This window comes from Xenopus laevis, chromosome 2L, assembly GCF_017654675.1.
Source record: "Xenopus laevis strain J_2021 chromosome 2L, Xenopus_laevis_v10.1, whole genome shotgun sequence".
Taxonomy (NCBI): domain Eukaryota; kingdom Metazoa; phylum Chordata; class Amphibia; order Anura; family Pipidae; genus Xenopus; species Xenopus laevis.
Window position 1 is genome coordinate 29,223,394 of NC_054373.1, and position 20,225 is coordinate 29,243,618.

General features: G+C 39.9%; 1 protein-coding gene across 1 annotated transcript in view; it reads left to right on the forward strand.

Moving 5' to 3' along the window:
- The window catches only part of LOC108707926 (transmembrane protein 211), a 168,147-nt gene that overhangs the window by 1,539 nt on the left and 146,383 nt on the right, over nucleotides 1–20,225 (forward strand). The gene's annotated exons all lie outside the window — the stretch shown is intronic.

Sequence of the window (20,225 nt, forward strand, 5' to 3'; positions counted from 1 at the left end):
ATGTCTAGTGCATCTTTCACCTACTGAACCAAACTGAGTGGATGAGTGTTTATCTGTAGTTGCTCTCCAGATGGCACATTCACCTGTATTCCGGAGCATAAATCACTTTATATGCAATATCTTAATCAAGCAATTATAATTAGTAATTGCATTAGGGAAATACTGGAAAGGCAACTGTAATCAAGAATGCATAAAAACTGGGGTTTTAAAAACTGGTTCTTATATGCAGAAAGCTTTAAGACCAGTCGTTAGACCTCAGAATACCAATAGGATCATTTTGCCATCAATGTAGATTTCTCCAGTTGTCATGGAACTAAAACGTCCACTGCCCCAGGCTCCTTTGGCTGTTAAAAGAAGTCTGGGATATGTAGTTCAACAATATCTGGAGCTCCACAGGTTGACTGTGGCTGGCATTTTAGTGTAACTAGAATCACAGTGTGAATATGTTGAAGATGGGACCTAGGTAGCTAGCAGATGATATCACAATGGGTAGTACTGTATACATTACAATAGATTGGAAAGTGTTGCTTTAAGTGTGTGTGTGTCATACGTATGTATGTACACCTGTAGGATAGCTGCAGTAGCTTATATGTAATTCATATGTACATAGATTGATATTGTATATAATAACATGCTGTGTGCTCTAGTCCCCTGCTGTCATCTTGCAGTGCATTGTGATGAGAAGATTGCATGTGTCCAGCTGTCATTCCTTTTCTCTAAGCATGTATAATATATTCATGTGGCTCTGCCTGTACATTCCACAGGTTTCCTACATGAGTGGCAGTGAGAATGTGGTTCCCAAACTGTGGGCTTGCAGTAGTGGTTGGGTTGGGGGGTTAGCCTGAATGCCAGTTAGAGTAAGAATTGGACAGAATGCCTAGCCCAACTTGCTGGCCAATTGAGTTAAGATTAGAGGTGAAAGCTTATTAGCAGCCCTATATATTATTGGAACTGTGGTTGAATGTCTACTATTTTCCTGAATGTGTAACTATTTATGAACTAAAGGGGTCCCTGACCTCCCTGACCAAGGTACTGTTTTATTATTACATCGAAAAAGGAAATTTGGATTATTTGGATAAAATGGAGATGTCTTTTCGGTAATTTGAAGGTTTCTGGATAACTGATCCCATACCTGTATATATCCTTTGTTCTTCTAATTAGCTGTGCATCCATTTGTATTTTGCAGACAATTTACCAAAAATGCAATAAATTGGGTTCAGCTTGATAGTTTGCCAGCAAATCCCACACTCAGCACTGCAAGGAGCCATGTAATTACTGACTGCTTCAAGGGGTTCTGACTGCAGCCTGAGTTGATTCTAAAGCTCCAAGGGGGCAAGGCTTGTGCCTATGAGACTCCTATTCTTTGCCCTCAGTGTAATTATTACATTGCTTTGGAAGGGGCACCTACTGGGCATGGGGGGATAAACAGAAATATTAATGTTCCTCTGGGGTTTTCATGGGCAGAGCCCCCTAAAAATAAATGCACAGCGTAATAATCAATAATTAGACAGTTCCTAAGGACCTGCCACCAATACTTGGAGCCTAAGGGGGCCCCAGACATAGAATAATTTAACTCCTTCCCTGATTGGAAAGAACCGTCACCGGGTACCAGAAGGGATGCTTTTGTTTCAACTCGTTTCATGCCGACTGGGACAGCCAAATGGAATTCTGTAGGAAGGGGCAGAACCCGTCTGCTGCTGTGAAAATGCGAGCCGTTCCCCTTTCTTTTGTATTTGGGAGTCTAACCCTATGTGAATCAGTGCAGCAATGTAAAGGTTTTTATCTTCCTGGAAAGGATGGGCCAGTGCACCTTTTGTTATGCTGATAACTTGTTTGAAAACACGGACGTGATTAGTGAGTCAGTGCACGGGGCTGTTACATCACTCTGCGTGCTCCGCTCGGCCGGCTCTTAGCTGCAACCTTTGTGTTCCCGGGTTAGCTGTCAGAACATAAAGCCGGCCACTTCGCTCATGGCATTGTAGGCTCCCTCTTTCACTGACCACAATGGTAGGAGGTATACAGTGCCTTGGCTTATGTACAGTATTGGTTATTATTAAACACAGCAATTCGGAACTATTTGCAATATATCACCTGCTAGCTGGATGTATAACAAACCAGTGCCTAGAATCAGGGGGTTCTTCACCTTTAATTGAACTTTTAGTATGACGTAGAGCAGGGATCCCAACCTTTAGAACCTGTGAGCAACATTCAGAAGTAAAAGGAGTTGGGGAGCAACAGAAGAATGAAAAATGTTGCTGGGGTGCCAAATAAGAGCTGTGATTGGCCTGGATTGTCAACCTACATTGAGGCTCTGTTTGGCAATACATTCAGCGCCGATTCTGGGGCTGCTGCCGCCTGAGGCAGCAGCCCAGATGCCGCCCCCCTCCTCTCCCGCTCCGCGCTTAAAAATTAGCGTCGGAGCGGGTTTCAGGGGGCAGTATCGTTAGTGCATTGAGCGCAATAGCGCTCTTTGCACTAGCGGAGCCGATTTTCCGGGTTAAAAACCGGAAGTTCGGCTCTTAAAGTTACAAGAGGCGGCTTTTTGCCTCCTCTTGTAACTGGCAGCTCGCTGCCGCCTGAGGCAAGGGTTTCACCTTGCCTCATGTGGCAGAAGCGGCCCTGAGTACATTTGGTTTTTATACAATCAAAACTTGCCTCCAAGCCAGGAATTCAAAAATAATCACCTGCTTTGAGGCTACTGGAAGCAACATCCAAGGGGTTGAAGAGCAACGTGTTGCTCACGGGCTACTGGTTGGGGATCCCTGCTCTACATCATACTATTGAAAATTTGCTTTTCATTTTTTATTCTTTGTGGCTCTTGAGTTATTTAGCATTTTATTCAACAGCTCTGCAGTTTGCGATTTTAGCAATTTTTGCTAGGGTCCAAAATACACTAGCAACCATGCATTGATTTTAATAAGAGACTGGAATATTAATAGGAGAGGGCCTGAATATAGAGATGCGTGATAAAAACTAGCTATAACAATAAATATGTAACCTTATGGAGCTTTTGTTTTTTTAGATGGGGTCAGCGACCCCTTTTGACAACTGAATAGAGCCAAAAGAAGGCAAATATTTTAGGCTAATTGAAAAGTTGTTTAGCATTAGCTATTCTATAACATACTAGAAGTTAACTTAAAGTGGAAGCCCTTTAAACTACATTTAGTCCTCGTGGATGACTTTGCCTGTATTAATGCATAGTACTTCAATTACTCTAAGTAATGCCAACCGATTGGCTCCACTGCAGAACTTTCACTGGCAGAGCAATGAATGGACACCTTCCAAAACAGAGGATTTCCAGCCAACAAACTTCAATCTCCATCCATTACTTGTGCAGCTGAAACGCTGCCCAACTTGGAGCAGATAATCCATAACAATCATTTCATTTCATTAAAACCATTTAAGTGATTAGATGCCTTCCGTGCTAATTGGCCCTCACTAGTGCAAATATAGGGCTACTTAAGTGCAGCCACACAAGCAGCCAGTTCCAAATGAGGGCATAATGCAAACAACTCATATACATTACAGTAAATGCATTTTTCTCCCTAAGTATTTTCATTTCATATCCATTTCAGAAAGTAGCACTGTCTTTTCCATATTCCAAACTCTCACCCACCTCTTTACCATCTGTTCCTTAGTAGATGGTTGTTTCCTCTTTCTAAAGCAGACTTTCCAGTCTGATTATTTCATGGACGGTTAGTATTGGTAAAATGAAATATAATGTCTTATCTGGATAAAGATTCTTAAAGAAGTCATCATGGAAGAATGTTACTGTATGGTGTGTTCTAACCTTCTGTTAACCAGTGAGACTAAAGGGCTTTTAAATATGAATTAATATAATGCAGTGCCAACATGTACATTCAATATCCTAGTACAGGTTTGGGACCTGTTGTCCAGAATGCTTGGGACCAGATAATTTGGATCTTCATACCTTAAGTCTACTTGAAAATCATTTAAACATTAAATAAGCCCATTAGGCTGATTTTGCTTCCATAGTTTGGATCAAGTACAAGCTGCTGTTTTATTATTACAGAGATAAAGGAAATCATTTTTAAAAAATTTGAATAAAATGGAGTCTATGGGAGACGACCATCCTGTATTTCGGCGCTTTCTGGACAATGGTTCTTATACCTGTACAAGTATGGGATCTATTATCCAGAATGCTCCGTAACTAGATGTTGCTGGGCCCCACATCAAATTAATTTTAGGGCCCCCAACATATCCAGTGTTTGTCCTGTTTTACCAATATATGTTCAAATTGCTCATCAATGAGAGCCTCATGGGGCCCCCTGTACCTCCTGGGCCCCCCTGCAGCCGCAGGGTCTGCTTCCTCTGTAGTTATGCCCCTGGACCTGGGCTTTTCCACATATAAGGGATATTTTTGTAATTATCCCTTATATGTGGAAAGGAAACCCAGTGGGCGCAAAAACCCTCCCCTGTGTTGCTTCCTCTCCCTCCTCCCTGTCACGCTGGGCAAATGCCCCTAACTTGTTACTTACTCTTCTGCGCAGGTCCAGTCCACGGAGTTCACAGAAGCCATCTTCTTGCACGCAATCTTCTTCCTGCTTTGACCGGCACATGCGCAGTAGGAACATTTCGCAGGTACGGATCTACTGCGCATGCGCCAAAAGTCACGAAGTGAAATCGGAAAACTTCGTGACTTTTTGCGCATGCGCAGTAGATCCGTACCGGCGAAATGCTCCTACTGCGCATTCGCCAAAACGCCGGTCAAAGCAAGAAGAAGATCGTGTGGAAGAAGATGGCGTCTGTGAACTCCGTGGACTGGACCTGCGCAGAAGGGTAAGTAACAAGTTAGGGGCATTTGCCTAGCGGGACAGTTAGGCCAGGGGGGAGGAGGGAGGGGAAGCAACACAGGGGAGGGGTGGAGGGTTTTTGCGCCCACTGGGTTTCCTTCTCCTTTAAGTCAAAAAAATAATTTTAACACTGAATGTTTTAAAATTTTCAATTATTTGATTAAAATGGAACCTATGGGAGATGACCTTTCCATAATTCTGCATAACCACTATCATGTACTAAATGTTTTTTTTCCATAAGAGGAGCTTTGGCAACCCTCCCGGTTGTATCTTTTCTTGTCCTTTACAATACCGGTATGGGATCCGTTATCCAGAAACTCGTTATCCAGAAAGCTCTGAATTACAAAAAGGCCATCTCCCATAGACTTCATTTTATCCCATACCTGTACTTCTTTAGAACTTTTTCTATTTTCTATATGAGATCTCAGAGGGATACAGATTTTAGTACCAAGTCAAAATAACATGTATTATGAAAGGCACAGTGGAGGGCAAGGTAATGAACAATGAGAGATAATGGTTTTAAGGTAAAAGGTTTCAAAAGGATTGATTACATTGTACAAATGGTTGCATAGCTCTCGAATTAAATGATTTTTGCTACAGGATGAGAAGGGATGTGATTGCATCAACCTATAATGACGTGGTTTGTTGTAAAAGTGAGCATGAGCAGTAGAGATGTCACAGTTGTTTTCTGTAATCATTTGGAAATTCACATATATGTCTAATAAGTACTGGAAACCGAGATGCTGAACCGGAAATAATGTCTAAATTGTAATTAGGACCATGGCTGTATCTTTTATCAATAGACATAGTGGTTACTGGCATCCTTTTTCATATACCAACCAACTGTCCTTCATTCAGCTGGAATTTGGAGTAATGGGTTTTCTAGGTTTTACACTGGGCAGCAGACACCCAGGATACGTTCATTTAAAGTTTTGCTTTCTGTTTGGGTCTCTGTGTCTCTCTACCCCCAGCCTAATTTAGTCCCGTCCTGTGTCTCTCTACTCCCAGCCTAATTTAGTCCTGCCCTGTGTCTCTCTGCTCCCAGCCTAATTTAGTCCCGCCCTGTGTATCTCTACTCCCAGCCTAATTTAGTCCCGCCCTGTGTCTCTCTGCTCCCAGCCTAATTTAGTCCCGCCCTGTGTCTCTCTACTCCCAGCCTAATTTAGTCCCGCCCTGTGTCTCTCTGCTCCCAGCCTAATTTAGTCCTGCCCTGTGTCTCTCTGCTCCCAGCCTAATTTAGTGCCGCCCTGTGTCTCTCTGCTCCCAGCCTAATTTAGTCCCGCCCTGTGTCTCTCTACTCCCAGCCTAATTTAGTCCCCCCCTGTGTCTCTCTGCTCCAAGGAGAGAGGGATCGGTTCGTGCCCCCCCCCCCATATTCTTTTAAACCTATGAGCCCCATTCAAATGTAAAATAAGAAGAAGATAGAACTCAATTCTTATGGATAAATTATTGAGGAAAATGCGTTTTTTAGATGTAAATTGCCATGATATTTTTTATGGAATGTAATCACCTTGGAGATCCATGGCCTGTATAGAAGCCTCAGCTTTTGGCCTGAAACATTTGCATCTACATCTACTAATATTATTCCCTGTATGTTGCAACGAAAGTTAACCTTATGATTATAGAATTATGTCCTAAGATTGCAAAAGGCTAAATGATCTGTAGGGATTCATAGGGTTAATGCTCCACTATGGCTTTAAATCCCTACACTTCCTGACTCCCTAGTTCCTGGGCAGAAGATCACTTCCTGCCTCACTTCAGTATGGTGTAGGGCAGAGGGTGGATCGTCCACTTTTGTTTTCTATTTCAGGAGGGAGTGGATGCTGCTGGGAGCTTGGATCCTAATCTCGGTAAAGGAAAGACCTCAAGGGTGGTGAAGCCCTTGGTGAAGTCGGGGAGACAGGGACCCCATGAATGAGGTGTAGTCAGGACAGGGTAGATTCTATAAGAACACTTTCTAGAAAAGTGTGCCAGAATTATATAGCAAGAGCAGTCAACTAGGATGGATAGCAAGGGGGTAGCTCTCCCCTCAGGAAAGACAGGCCTGTAGTGTAGAGATCACTACGCTGAATAGGGATTGAGGTTTAGAGATTTCTCTGATCCAACGTGTGGGGATCCAGGTCACTCTACAGAGATCCTTTAGGGATGTCACAAGGTGCTGGCTTGGAATTGTTGTGATGTTACCTGTGATGTGATGTTATGTGTGGACCTCAAACGATTGAGTATGAAAACCCTGATTTGAGCTTCAAGAGAATAAAGCCTGGTGTTATTCGTTATGTTCTTCTGGCGTCCAGTTTTTTTTATCTAGTCACACAGCATAAGTGAGCTGTAGTTCATCTACCTCTCCTCTTCACCCATTCACATAGCAAAGGCCCATCCTGTGGAGAGAGGGTCACATGTAACCGGTGCTATACATGTTTCCTAGCCGGACAACGGTCTAGGGTTACAGATCCATATAAAATATGGATGGTTTTCCCCTACACATTCAAGATAGTTTTATATTGGAATTATGTAGTATTTATGTACGGCTCTTGTCAACCAAAATGCATGTCCATTTGTATTGGTGGGAATGATATTTAGCACCAGCTAAAAACCAGTGTAGCGAGTTCATGATTTTGCAGTTCCAACAGCAAAGCTGGAGGCCCCGGTGATACAGCCAAGGGTTAGCCGAACATCTTTCACTTGTATGCCCAGCTTTTAACTAATTGCTAACAACTGCCCCATGTTGTGTAACAGAACAGTACGAAACCACAACAATATGCTGTTTCTGCTCAGTGGGAACAGATGGAGAATTGGAAGGCTGCGTCCAGCTGGGCTGTAGAACTCATTCTTTTGTATTTGTGCCAGTGAGATGAAAAAAAAGCTTCTGGACTTTCCAAGAGGAATGTTTTCTGGATACATTCCCCAAGTGATCAAGCGAGAATCGTGTTTATGCTCTGGGGTTATTTGCCAAAAGTGTGTGTCCCCGCTAGGCAGATAATTGCTTCTACAGGTCCATCTTTATAAACTACAGCAGCAATTGTAACAATTACATTGGTTATTTGAATATATATTCTGCTGTCTGTTACAATCTGGTGGGGAATTAGATAAGGAAGGTTTTGTTCCTTCCCAGGATTCCGTTTCGCATACAGATAAGGAGAGGGTCTCCAGAATCCCAATGTGCTGTTTGTTATTTACACTTTGACCCATAAGGGGTCACAAGCAGGAAGTGGGTATAATCTGGAATTTCTTTGCACTTTAAACACTGCCTTCCTGCTTTAAAGAACTGCCTTAACTTCTGATCTCCATCTAGTAACATAGAGACCTGTGGCCTCCCTGATGAATACATTACTTCCTGGGTTTGGCAGCACTGTATTCAGGAGGCAGGTAGGTGCCCCAGTGGCTTTGCAGAGGCCAGGGTACAGGCCCATGGTCCCCCCACACTCTCAGGATATGCACCTGTGCAAACAGTTTAACATTTTGTCCTCTGTCTATCCTCATCCTAGGACCACCATGTCTCTGATGGTCCCTATAGGGGGGTGGGCACAGGTGCAATCATACACCCCTACACCTCTGGTATTTTACCCCACTCTAACTCTCCGCCTGTCCGTCTAAAAACTTAAAGGGGTAGTTCACTTTTAGTATGTTATAGAATGGCCAACTTTTCAACTGATCTTCAGTTTTTATTTCTTATATTAACTTTATTAGCCTTCTTCCTCTGACTCTTTCCAGCTTTTATAGACCCCAGCAGCTAAAAACTTATGCATATGCAAATTAGGGGTGGGAAGGGTGATTTTTTTTTTAACCTCCTTGATTTGTGACAAAAAGTCACGTGATTTCCCTCCCCCCTAATTTGCATATGCAGAAGGCCAGGCAGAAGGATTTGGCCGAATCCAAATCCTTCTGAAAAAAGCAGAATCGCGAACTGAATTCGGTGCATCCCTAATTGTTATTGCTATTCGGCCGTTGTCCTATTCATATTCTGATCTCTCATTCATTATTTGGATAAATTAGAGTCTATGGGAGACAGCCTTTCCCTAATTCGGAGCTTTCTGGATAATGGGTTTTCGGATAACAAATCCCATACCGGTACAATGAATTGCAACATCAGATGCGCAGGGCGGGGTGAGCAAATGGCCTTTTTTTTATGCACATTTTCATTCAGAAAAGCAAGTTAGAGTGCAATGCAGGGCACAGTGTATAGAGTCCTGTCCCCTGTGGTACTTGTTAGGGCTCTAGCACTTGCACCTTCGGCATACGTAAATTGCTCCTTTGGGTTAAATGCACATGGATGCTTTACTTTTTTGCTGATAAGCTTTCTGGCATCAGTCCCTTCTGCTAATGAGCTAATACTGAATATGCTCATAAACCTAAGTTTTGCAGCTCCAATGCTGCCATTGTTGTTTTGGTAAAAGACTGGCCTGTTGTGACACATGAAGAACCATTTATCAGTACCATTCAGTACCATTCAGAACAACAGATAACATTCTGCTTTGAGTTATTAAGATGCTGCCAAGATTTAATTGCAGGGAGGTAAAAGGTGTCTGTCTCCGTTCATTAATCAGTTTGCCACTGGCATTAAGATTGTTGATTAGCAAGCCACAGTACAGCAGCTTACCAACTGACAGAGAGCTTGGCATGTCATAACGTAGACATAAGCAGCTGTAAGAACTGCTTTAGTATCAGTGCCTACTTGTATCTCAGGGTTTAGCTCTTTGAAGGGAAGATTTATAAATAGGTAATGTCAATTTTTTATCTGGCAAACCAATGTACAGGTATGGGATCAGACCCAGAAACCCATTATCCAGCAAGCTCCGAATTGCAGAAAAGCAGAGGCTCCATTTTATCCAAATAATTCAAATTTTAAAAAATGATTTCCTTTTTCTCTGTAATAATAAAACAGTGCCTTGTACGTGATCCCAACTAAGATATAATTCATCCTTATCAGAGGCAAAACCAGCCGAATGGGTTTACATGATTTTCTAGTAGACTGAAGGTACGAAGATCCATATAACGGAAAGATCCATTATCCGGAAAACCCCAGGTCCCAAGCATTGTGAATAACAGGTCACATACCTGTATATTGTGCATATAACATTTAGCAGCGTATTCCGGAACTGAACCTGTGAGAGCCCCTCTGTATGACGTTGGATGAATGTGATGTCACTTAAGCTGTACACTGCTAGAGGGACCCTGGGACCCTTATAGGAAAGCATCTGGCAACAGGGGAAGTGAGGTTTTTTCCCAAAATTTTTTTTTTTCTTTACCATATAGGCATACAAAAGCTGCCCGCTTTGTTCAACTTTGAGTTAACTTTTAGTATGATGTAGAGTGTGATATTCTGAGACAATTTGCAATTGGTTTTAATTTTTCATTATTTGTAGTTTTTGAGTTATTTAACTTTTTATTCAGCAGCTCTCCAGTTTGCAATTTCAGCAGTCTGGTTGCTAGGGTCCAAATTACCCCAGCAACCATGCACTGATTTGAAAAAGAAACTGGAATATGAATAAAAGATGACCTGAATAAAAAGGTGAGTGATAAAAAGTATCAGTGACAAAAAATTTGTAGCCTTACAGATCATTTGTTTTTTAGACGGTTTTTTTTTAGACACCCCCCCCCCACATTTGAAAGCTGAAAAAAGTCAGAAGAAAAAGTCAACCACAGGCCACAAAGGCCTAAGCCTAGGGTAGCATGCTGTCTGCAGGACACATGGATTGAATGAAGGGATCCATGCAGGGCTCCACAGAATATTCAAATTGCTTTCAAATCTCCTGCCTGCCCAGTCCCTTTTTTTTTTTTTTTTTACTGTTTAGCAACACTTTCCTGACTGTCAATTTCTAACAAATTGCCAAATTTATGAAAGAAGATTTGTAGTCAGTTTGTCAGAATGGGTTTACTTTGAGCAGTCAAGCAAATTAATTTTCCATGGTGTGTTAGTACTCAGTACAGCTTAGTAGTAGTGATGTGCACTAACACCCACCTGTATCATTATGCGGGCCTTAATGACTCGGACAATTATTTTCTGCACTGGAACCAGTTGAGAGCAAGAAAAAAATGCTAAAATTATTTTAATTGTTGTTCTGATGTTTCAACTCATATTTGACTGTTTCTAGACTAAAATCTAGAAAGATTAGCTGTTTAATTTTAGAACACAGCTTAGGTTTTGTTTGTGTTGTGAGATCAGTGATCCAGTAAACTTCAGTGTGAATGTTCCAGTGCAGTCTTTCCAGTGAAAGTAATACAAATGACCATCACAGCATGTTGTAACATGTTACATTATATTACAGCATTCCTGCTGTGCAGCACTCTTCTTTACTCTGTGCCAGATACAGCTGGGAGAAAACACGCAAACTCATTCTTCCCCAGCTTGAAGCAATGGTTTTATGTCATGAAGGTATAAAAGTGTTTATATATACAGGTATATATATATATCTGTATAAACCTTCAATATCCCTTAAAATATCACCAAAAATAAGCTTTGATGTCTCTTTAATAAAACAAATGTATTTCTGAAACCATAATATTTTCTGATGGCTGATCCCTCAATAATAGAGTGCAGTAAGCGTAACTAAATGGATCATAAAGTGCATCTAAAAATGATTTTTATTCAGTCCACCATGTTTCCCCACACACACACACAATATGCTATTATTTCCCTGCACTTATACTTTTGTGTGTTTCACCGGTGCAGTAATGACTGTCTAGCTTATGTATTTAATAACAATTGTATTGTTTTTGATGGCAATCATTATAGGCAGATTCGGGGAACAACAATGGGGGCAACGTGCGCCCCGACCTTCGCCTGTTTACATCTGGGACTTTGGGAGGATACTGATGTACAGCGAGTCCTTGACGAGTGGGTGGGAGCGCACGTTCTCCTCTGGTTGCGTTACGTGGATGACATTTTGATTCTATGGGAAGGTCAGCAGAATCTACTATTTAAATTAAAGTAGAGACTAGGGATGCACCGAATCCACTATTTTGGATTCGGCCGCACCCCCGAATCCTTTGCTAAAGATTTGGACGAATACCGAACCGAAACGAATCCTAATTTGCATATGCAAATTAGGGGTGGGAAGGGGAAACCATTTTTTACTTCCTTGTTTTCTGACAAAAAGTCACACGATTTCCCTTCCCTTGATTCGGTTTGGCTGGGCAGAAGGATTCGCCTGAATCCTGCTGAAAAAGGCCGAATCCTGGATTCGGGCATCCCTAGTAGAGACACTCAACATAAATGATAGAAATATTAAATTAACACTCAATTATGACAAGAAATAGCATTTCTGGATTTGATGATTTTTAAAAATAATGGAGTATTATGTACCAAAACATACAGGAAAACAACAGCCACAAATACATTATTGAGAGCTGAAAGCCATCATCCACAATCACTTATAAAAGGAATCCCTATTGGTCAGTTTCTGCGAATACAGCGAAATTGCTCACAAGAATGCAACGATGAGCTACAAGCAGAGGAATTAATGCAGCGACTGACAGCAAACAAACGATAAGTAGAGGTTATGAAAGAGCAAAACAGTCTAAAAGATCTGAATTAATTTTCAAAAACAAATAGATACTGAATTGAGAATTATAACGGATTTTAATAGCCAATGGTATGATATTTAGCAAGTCCTATAAAGAAATTGGGATATCTTGTTAGCTGACCCAGATTTAAAATGTGTCTTAAGTCCTTTCCCTAGAATGACCGCAAGAAAAGCACCCTCTCTAAAGGACAAGCTAACTAGTAGCCATTTTATTAATAAGAACCATGGAAAAGTGGCAACATGGCTTCCAAATCCAGTAAACGGTATGCACAAATGTGGACACTCTAAATGTTGTAAATATGTGAGTTTTGATTTTACTGACCATTACCTCTATTGCCAGACTTGCCTTCGCAGCCTTTCGACCAGGCAAAGTGCAATAGAGTAGATAGGAGTTCCTCAAAAAAAAAAGTCAAAAAATGCTGGCGTTTTTTTCCTATTGAAAGGGTGATAGACTGAAAAAGATCGTTCATTTTTTTTTGGTGTACCCTCCTTCCCCCCTACATTTGATAACATATGGCACCTAAACTATACTCTGGGCACATGTGAAGGGCATTATAACATATATAATTTTATTAAGGTTCCCTGGCCTTGTGTAGTGTAATGTATTTGCTGCAGCATATACGGCCACCCGTATGCTAATTAGCCAACGCTAGCGTAACTTCGAACTGCTGAGCGTAATTTCGCCAGCGTTCGGTACCCTGTGCGCAACTTCGGATCTTCGTGCATTAGCGTTGTCCAGGCGAATATACATCTGGCGAAGTGTTGCGATGTGCACAAAGCCATCGGTTAGTGAATTTGCCTCAATGGGACAATGGGTCTTTCCACAATTCGGAGCTCTCTAGATAACAGGTTTCCAGAATATGGATGGTAGGGGATCTGTTATCCAGAATGCTCGGGAGCCGGAGGTTTTCCAGATAAGGGACCTTTCCATAATTTGGATCTCAATACCTTAAGTCTACTAAATCATTTAAACATCAATTAAACTCAATAGGATTGTTTTGTCTCCAATAAGGATTAATTATATCTTAGTTGGGATCGAGTATAAATTACTGTTTTATTATTACTGAGAAAAAGGAGATCATTTAAAATAAAAATGTAATTATTTAATTATAATGGTGTCTATGGGAGACATCCTTTCCATACTGAAATTTCTGGATAATAGGTTTCCTGATAACGAATCCTATACCTGTAGTTACCTATCCTTTATTTAGAGGGTGACAGATCCATAGGAGATTTGGTTGTATTTAGAATAGACACCTCTATTACATTTTACATTATAACTTTGTGCTGGAATTAAAACGATATAAACAAATAATCTAAACACGTTGTTTGGGTTTATGTTCCATTCTATATCTGACAGCGCATGATGATCACGTTTATCTTAATTCCCCAACTGATCCTTACATGCTATTTGTGTTTATGTTCCCTGGAGCTTATGTAAATCGTTCTATAAACGACACAAACATCTCTGGGCTAATTAAGACATAGTTAACACGAAAAAGACTTGTATGGCTGCCTGAAACAGCAGCTACTGTTTCAGCCTTTGCTATAATTGCTCTTGTTAGCATGCACTGCTCTGATTTCATTAATACTGCTTGCTGCCATGTTGTCTTGAGGATTTCAAAATACCTTGCATGCGTTGCATGGTCTGTCACTTACTTGCACCTTAGGTTCAATAGAACTGTACTGTCTACTATAACACTTCCACATTTCGGCCCATCAATTAAATCTTGTTTTTTTTTCTGGTCGGGTTTATTAGGGAGAAAACTCAAATTCTTCCAGGAAAAATAAAAACTCAAATTTTTAGAGATTTGTTATACCCCAAAGCTGCTAAAAATCCGAATCCCAAAATACTCCATCCTCCTTCCTGTGGAAGTTTCTCGACATCATGATCTATTGAGTATTCGCAGCGACAATTTGTTAAAATCGCACAATACAAATTTTTGTAGCATTGTTTTTTTGCTCCAACTTTTTCTGGACAAAATATTGATGAATTACTTCAATTCATGGAATTGTTATTTTACATTGGTTCCGGTGGATGTCATTTTAAGAACAAAACCGTAAAATTGTTACACCATTTTTTACACGGCGGAGCCTGGCATAATACCACACAGTTTTTTACACAGCATAATAAATAACCCCCTAAGATATCATTTATCCTTACTAATGGTAACACAATCCTATTAGGTTTCTTTAATGTTTAAATGATTTTTAGCAGCATTAAGATATGGTGATCCAAACTATTGAAAGATCACTTATCCGGAAGACCCCAGGTCCTAAGCATTCTAGATAACAGGTCCCATACCAGTAGTTAATCTGAATTTTATACAAATCACAAGGATTCTTGCCACTTGAACCAATTAATGAACAATTGTAAGCTTTATTGCACTCATCATTTCAGAAATAGTTGGGCTAATCAGTACCTTGCGAATTAATTGATTCTCCTATAATCACAAGACATGGTATGTGATGCTTCTAAATTACGAATGTACAGTATGTGACCCCTTTATGCTCCTGTATGCTCTGAAAGCTTGCCTAGTAACACAAATCAAAATGGCAGCCTCAAGTGCTGATGCTGATGGGAAGATTTGTGAGGTCTTCTCAAATATTGATTTTTGATCAATGATATACAGGTATAGGATGCATTATCCGGAAACCTGTTATATGGAAAGCTCTGAATTATGGGAAAAAGTAAGAGTTAGAAGGCGCACACCCTAATTAATGATGGTGAGGTGCAAATCCAACAGAGGTTGCCCATTAAGATTTCCAAAAATGATAACACACAAAAGATTAAAAGGAGGATTGCACACTGCGTCAAACAGTCAAAATGTATTACCAACAAAAGTGACATAATGCAGTAATAAGTAGGGATGCACCGAATCCAATATTTTGGATTCGGCCGAACCCCCAATTCCTTGTCGAAAGATTCAGTCGAATACCGAACCGAATCCAAATCCTAATTTGCATATGCAAATTAGTGGTGGGAAGGGGAAAACATTCTTTATTGCCTTGTTTTGCGACAAAAAGTTACAGAATTTCCCTCCCCACCCCTAATTTGCCTATGCAGATTAGGATTCGGTTCGGCCAGGCAGAAGGATTTGGCCGAATCCGAATTCTGATGAAAATGGCCTTATCCAGAAACAAATCCTGGATTCGGTGCATCCCTAGTAATAAGCCTTACCTGTTTTCGACCACTAAGTGGTCTTCAATAGCGCAAAAATAACAAAAAGTAGAAAAAAAAGGCAGGAATTAAGAGAAGACCATCTCACTCCATCTTAATCAAATAATTAATTTAAAAATGGTTTCCTTTTCCTCTGTAATATCAAAACAATACATTTAATTTAATTCCCAACTAAGATATTATTGATCTTTATTGAAGGCAAAACAATCCTATTGGGTTTGATTAATGTTTAAATTATATTTTAGTAGACTTAAGGTATTGTGATTCAAATTACAGAAAGATCCCTTATCTGGAAAACCCTAAGTCCCGAGCATTCTGGATAACAGGTCCCATACCTTTATCTGCATTTTGAAAGAGAATGGAGAATATTAGACATACACAAAAAGGGTATCAGTGCACATGTCATGGCCCTGTGTTTTACTAGAACAGTAGAACCCACATTTTACATTTTTCAGGGGACCACAAAAAAAAAGGTGTAAAATCCAGGAGAATGTGGGACCACAAAACAACAATGTAAAATGAGAGAAACTTAAAATCAGGGGATGTTAATTGAGATTTCACTGTAATATATTTTTTTGCATGTCCATGTATTTTCAAAAACAATGACTTGAGACACAATCATTCCAACATTTTGAGGGGCGTTGGACAAAGATCTGCATTTCTGGGGATGCAAAGAGAAGGGAATGTTTTAATACTGTGCTCTGTATGTGGTTTGAAGTATTGTGATCTTGTGTCTTTATGGAATATTGATTGAAGGCAGGGATACACCGAATCCAGTATTCAGGATTTGGTCTTTTTCAGCGGGATTCGGATTCGACTGAATTCTTGTGCCTGCCTGAACTGAATCTTAATTTGCATATGCAAATTATGGGTGAAAGGGAAATCACATGACTTTTCCCTCATTGAAAGCTTTTAACGCTTTCAAACTGTTGCCTGGATGTCTGGGTCCGGCAAACCTAATCAGTTTGGAAAAAAAAGTTGACTAATTCTAAAATGCCCAAATATAAAGTAAGAAAAAATTCCAACATCTGTGTACTCATCTGTGTGGGCCTCCCTGTAAAGATTGACAGCAAGTTCTGGTTGATCACATAACAGTTGTTTGGCAAAAGTGAAAAAAGAAAAATAGACCTGTGGACAATTCCATAGTTGTATTTGGTCAATCGCATTTCTTTGTAGTGATCTAATCAAATTCAGATTTCCAACGTCTTCCTTTCCCAATACTCCTCATTCAAAAAATTACTAAACGGTGTATGCGTCCAAAAAGAGGAAGAAAAAAGGAAGACAGATAAAGAGATGACATGTTTTATGTGTTCACTTTGAAATTCATAACATTTATTTTACTGCTGCAGCTTTGAAATGAAATCCTTGCTTCTATTAGATACAATGAATAAATGCCTGCACCGTCGCAGACATTTCCATGCTATTTGTGGCCCTTGTTTTACATAAGATCATAAAACCTAAGAAAATCTTTCCTTTAGATGGCAGGACATGGTGTGAATCGGAAGTGACTGGGAGCTGCAAGACCCATATTTCATATACAGAATGCACAGAATACTAATACTGCTAGCTCTCTTCTCCTTGCTTCTTTGCTCCCAAATAAAAGGTTTCGTTCCTGCCTTGTACTGTCATTGGGTGAATTGAGTTATTAGGCCATAATTTAAGATGACCAACGGCAAATAATTAATTTCACTATGTCAGTCTGGATATTTTTTTTTTACTTTATGTGTTATCTTTATTAAACAATGACATTTATAGCCATAAAGAAAAGGAGATTTGTCATTTTAAAAACCACAAGCACAAGGTTACATATTGGTTAAAGGGGTTCTTCACCTAACTTTTAGTATGATGTAGAGAGTGATTCTGAGACAATTTGCAATTGGTTGTCATTTTTTATTATTTGTGGTTTTTGAGTTATTTAACTTTTTATTCAGCAGCTCTCCAGTTTGCAGTGCCAGCAATCTGGTTTCTAGGGTCCAAATTACCCTAGCAACCATGCACTGATTTGACTAAGAGACTGGAATATGAATAGGAGAAGCCTGAATAGAAAGATTAATAAGAAGCAGTAACAATGAATGTGTAGCCTTACAGAGAATTTGTCTTTCAGATGGGTTCTTATTCTGACTCTTTCCAACTTTCAAATAGGGGTCTATTCTGACAGTTGGACAGAGTCAGAATAAAAAGGCAAATATTTCAAAAACTATATAAAAAAATAAATAAAGACCAATTGAAAAGTTGCTTTCAATGAAAGTTTTCTAATTTAAGAAAGACATTTTAATTAATCAAGTTTTCCAAGGAAAGAAACTCGAATTGCTCGAATTAATCGAGTTTTCCAGTGAAACCCACCAAAAAAACTCAACATCATGAAGGCTATTAAAATCTTCAAATGGTTCAAGGGACCTCTGCCATTGACTTCTACATGAACTCGATAGGTTTTAGATGGAGTATTTTCTGATTCAAGCGATTTCCAGAGTCAGGGTATAATAAATCTCCAAAAAATGTTGTTTTGTTTTTTACAAAACTTACTTTAAAAAAACCAAAAATTCACTCTTTTTTTTTTATAAAACCCTGAAAAGTTGTGAGTTTTAGACTGAAAACTACCTTTAAAAAACTAGAATTTGTTAGGAAAACACAACTCAACCTTTGATAAATAACCCCCTTATTTTCAACATCCTCCACCCATTATGACTATTAGAACTCCCTAACTGAATGACCAGTAATCTGCAAATTTTGCACATTAACAGTTTGTAATCCAAACAAATATATTTCATATACATTACTGTATCATTTCTACACTCTGCCAATCAAGGTACCTTGGGAAATGCATAAGGAATAGCAAGTGATTATTTTCAGCTTCTTCTGTCATAACAAGACATATAGGGGCAAATTCACTAAGATTCGTAGTTGCGCCAGGTGTAACTTCGCCACACTTCGCCAGGCGTAGTTTCGCCAGCGCTTCGCAAATTCACTAAAATCCGAAGTTGCGCTCAGGGGTAGCGTAAGGTTGCGAAGTTGCGCTAGCGTTGATTCGCTAAGTAAAGCGAAGTTACGCTAGCGAAGGCTAATTTGCATACGGCGCCAAATTCAAATTTCAATGGAGGAATACGTATCAGCACTACAAATGGCTAGAAAAGCTTCAAAACATCAAATAAAATTTTTATTTTGCCCTACACATGTGCCCACTGTCTAGGTAAGTTGCCATGAGTCAGGAAATGTAGGGGGAAGGAGGGGAGCCCCAAAAAAAATTTCGATCACCCACAGAAAACACGCCAGCGTTTTTTGGGACTTAGAAAAAATTGTGACTTTTTTTGAAGCAATCCCTATCTACTCTATTGCGCTTCGCCTGGTCTGAGGTGGCGAAGGAAGTCTAGTGTAAAAGTTAGCGTTCAGTACACTGCGCGCGTTAGTGAATTTGCGTAGTTACGTCGCTAGCGAAACTTCGCCAGGCGTAAGGGTGCGAAGTAACACTAGCGAAACTACGCCAGCGTTCGTTAGTGAATTTGCGCAGTAACGAAAATGCCAAACGCTAGCGAAGTAACGCTAGCGTTCGGCGCTTAGTGAATTTGCCCCATAGAAGTCCCAAGATAAGGATGATGCTGCTGAGCTCGTATGCAGGCCTATCTGTTCTCAACATTGAAGCATTACATGTCAGTGCAACTTTTTCATGTCATGCACACAGAAAATGGTTCAGAATTGAGAAATAAATGTGACCGCTAATACACCCAAATTAATTACTCCTTGTCAACAAGACACCCACGATGCATTTGATATCCATGGCATTTCTTAAAGGGGTTGTTTAACCTTTGAGTTAACTTTTAATATGACGTAGAGAGTGATATTCTGAGACAATTTGCATTTGGTTTTCATTTTTTTATTATTTGTGTTTTTTTTAGTTATTTAACTTTTTATTCAGCAGCTCTCCAGTTTGCAGTTTCAGCATTCTGGTTGCTAGGGTGCAAATTACTCTAGCAACCATGTACTGATTTCAATAAGAGACTGGAATATGAATAGGAGAGGCCTGAATAGAAGGATGAGCAAAAACACACCGCAATAACAATTCATTTGTAGCCTTGCAGAGCATTTGTTTTTAGATGTGGTCAGTGACCCCCCATTTGAAAACTGGGAAGAGTCAGAAGAAGGCAAATCATTCGATAACTAGAAAAGAATAAAAATAATGAAGAATAAAAAATGTAAAATTAGGGAAAACTTAAAATCAGGGTACTTAAAATGAGGTTCCACTGTAAATAATAAAATAACAGTGATCAAAGTTCGGTGGTACTTTGCAGAGACCAGTGTCACCTCTAATATGACCTTGATGTGCCACTTGGGCATCCAAAAGAAATGTCTGCACCGAAACATACACCCACGGTTAAGAAGTAGAGCATGAAAATGTGAATGCCTCTCAACAGCATAATTTAGTAATCTTGCCACGTCAGGAATATAACATTAACTCCCAAAGCTAGCAAAGTCATCCTGAGCCTGAAAGCAGCTTCTCATTAAACATATTTCTCAACCTGTTCTGACAGCAGACACGTTTCTCCATGAAATACAGGCACAGTGGTAGCAAGGATTAAAACAGTCAGCGCCAATGAAGGTTTACATAATCAGGGTCAAAAATAAAAAGGGTGGCACCAGGTCACACAAAACCATAAATATCTTTTTATAGCTCTACAAGGAGATATGAGATGAAAGTCAATGTGACGCTGAACA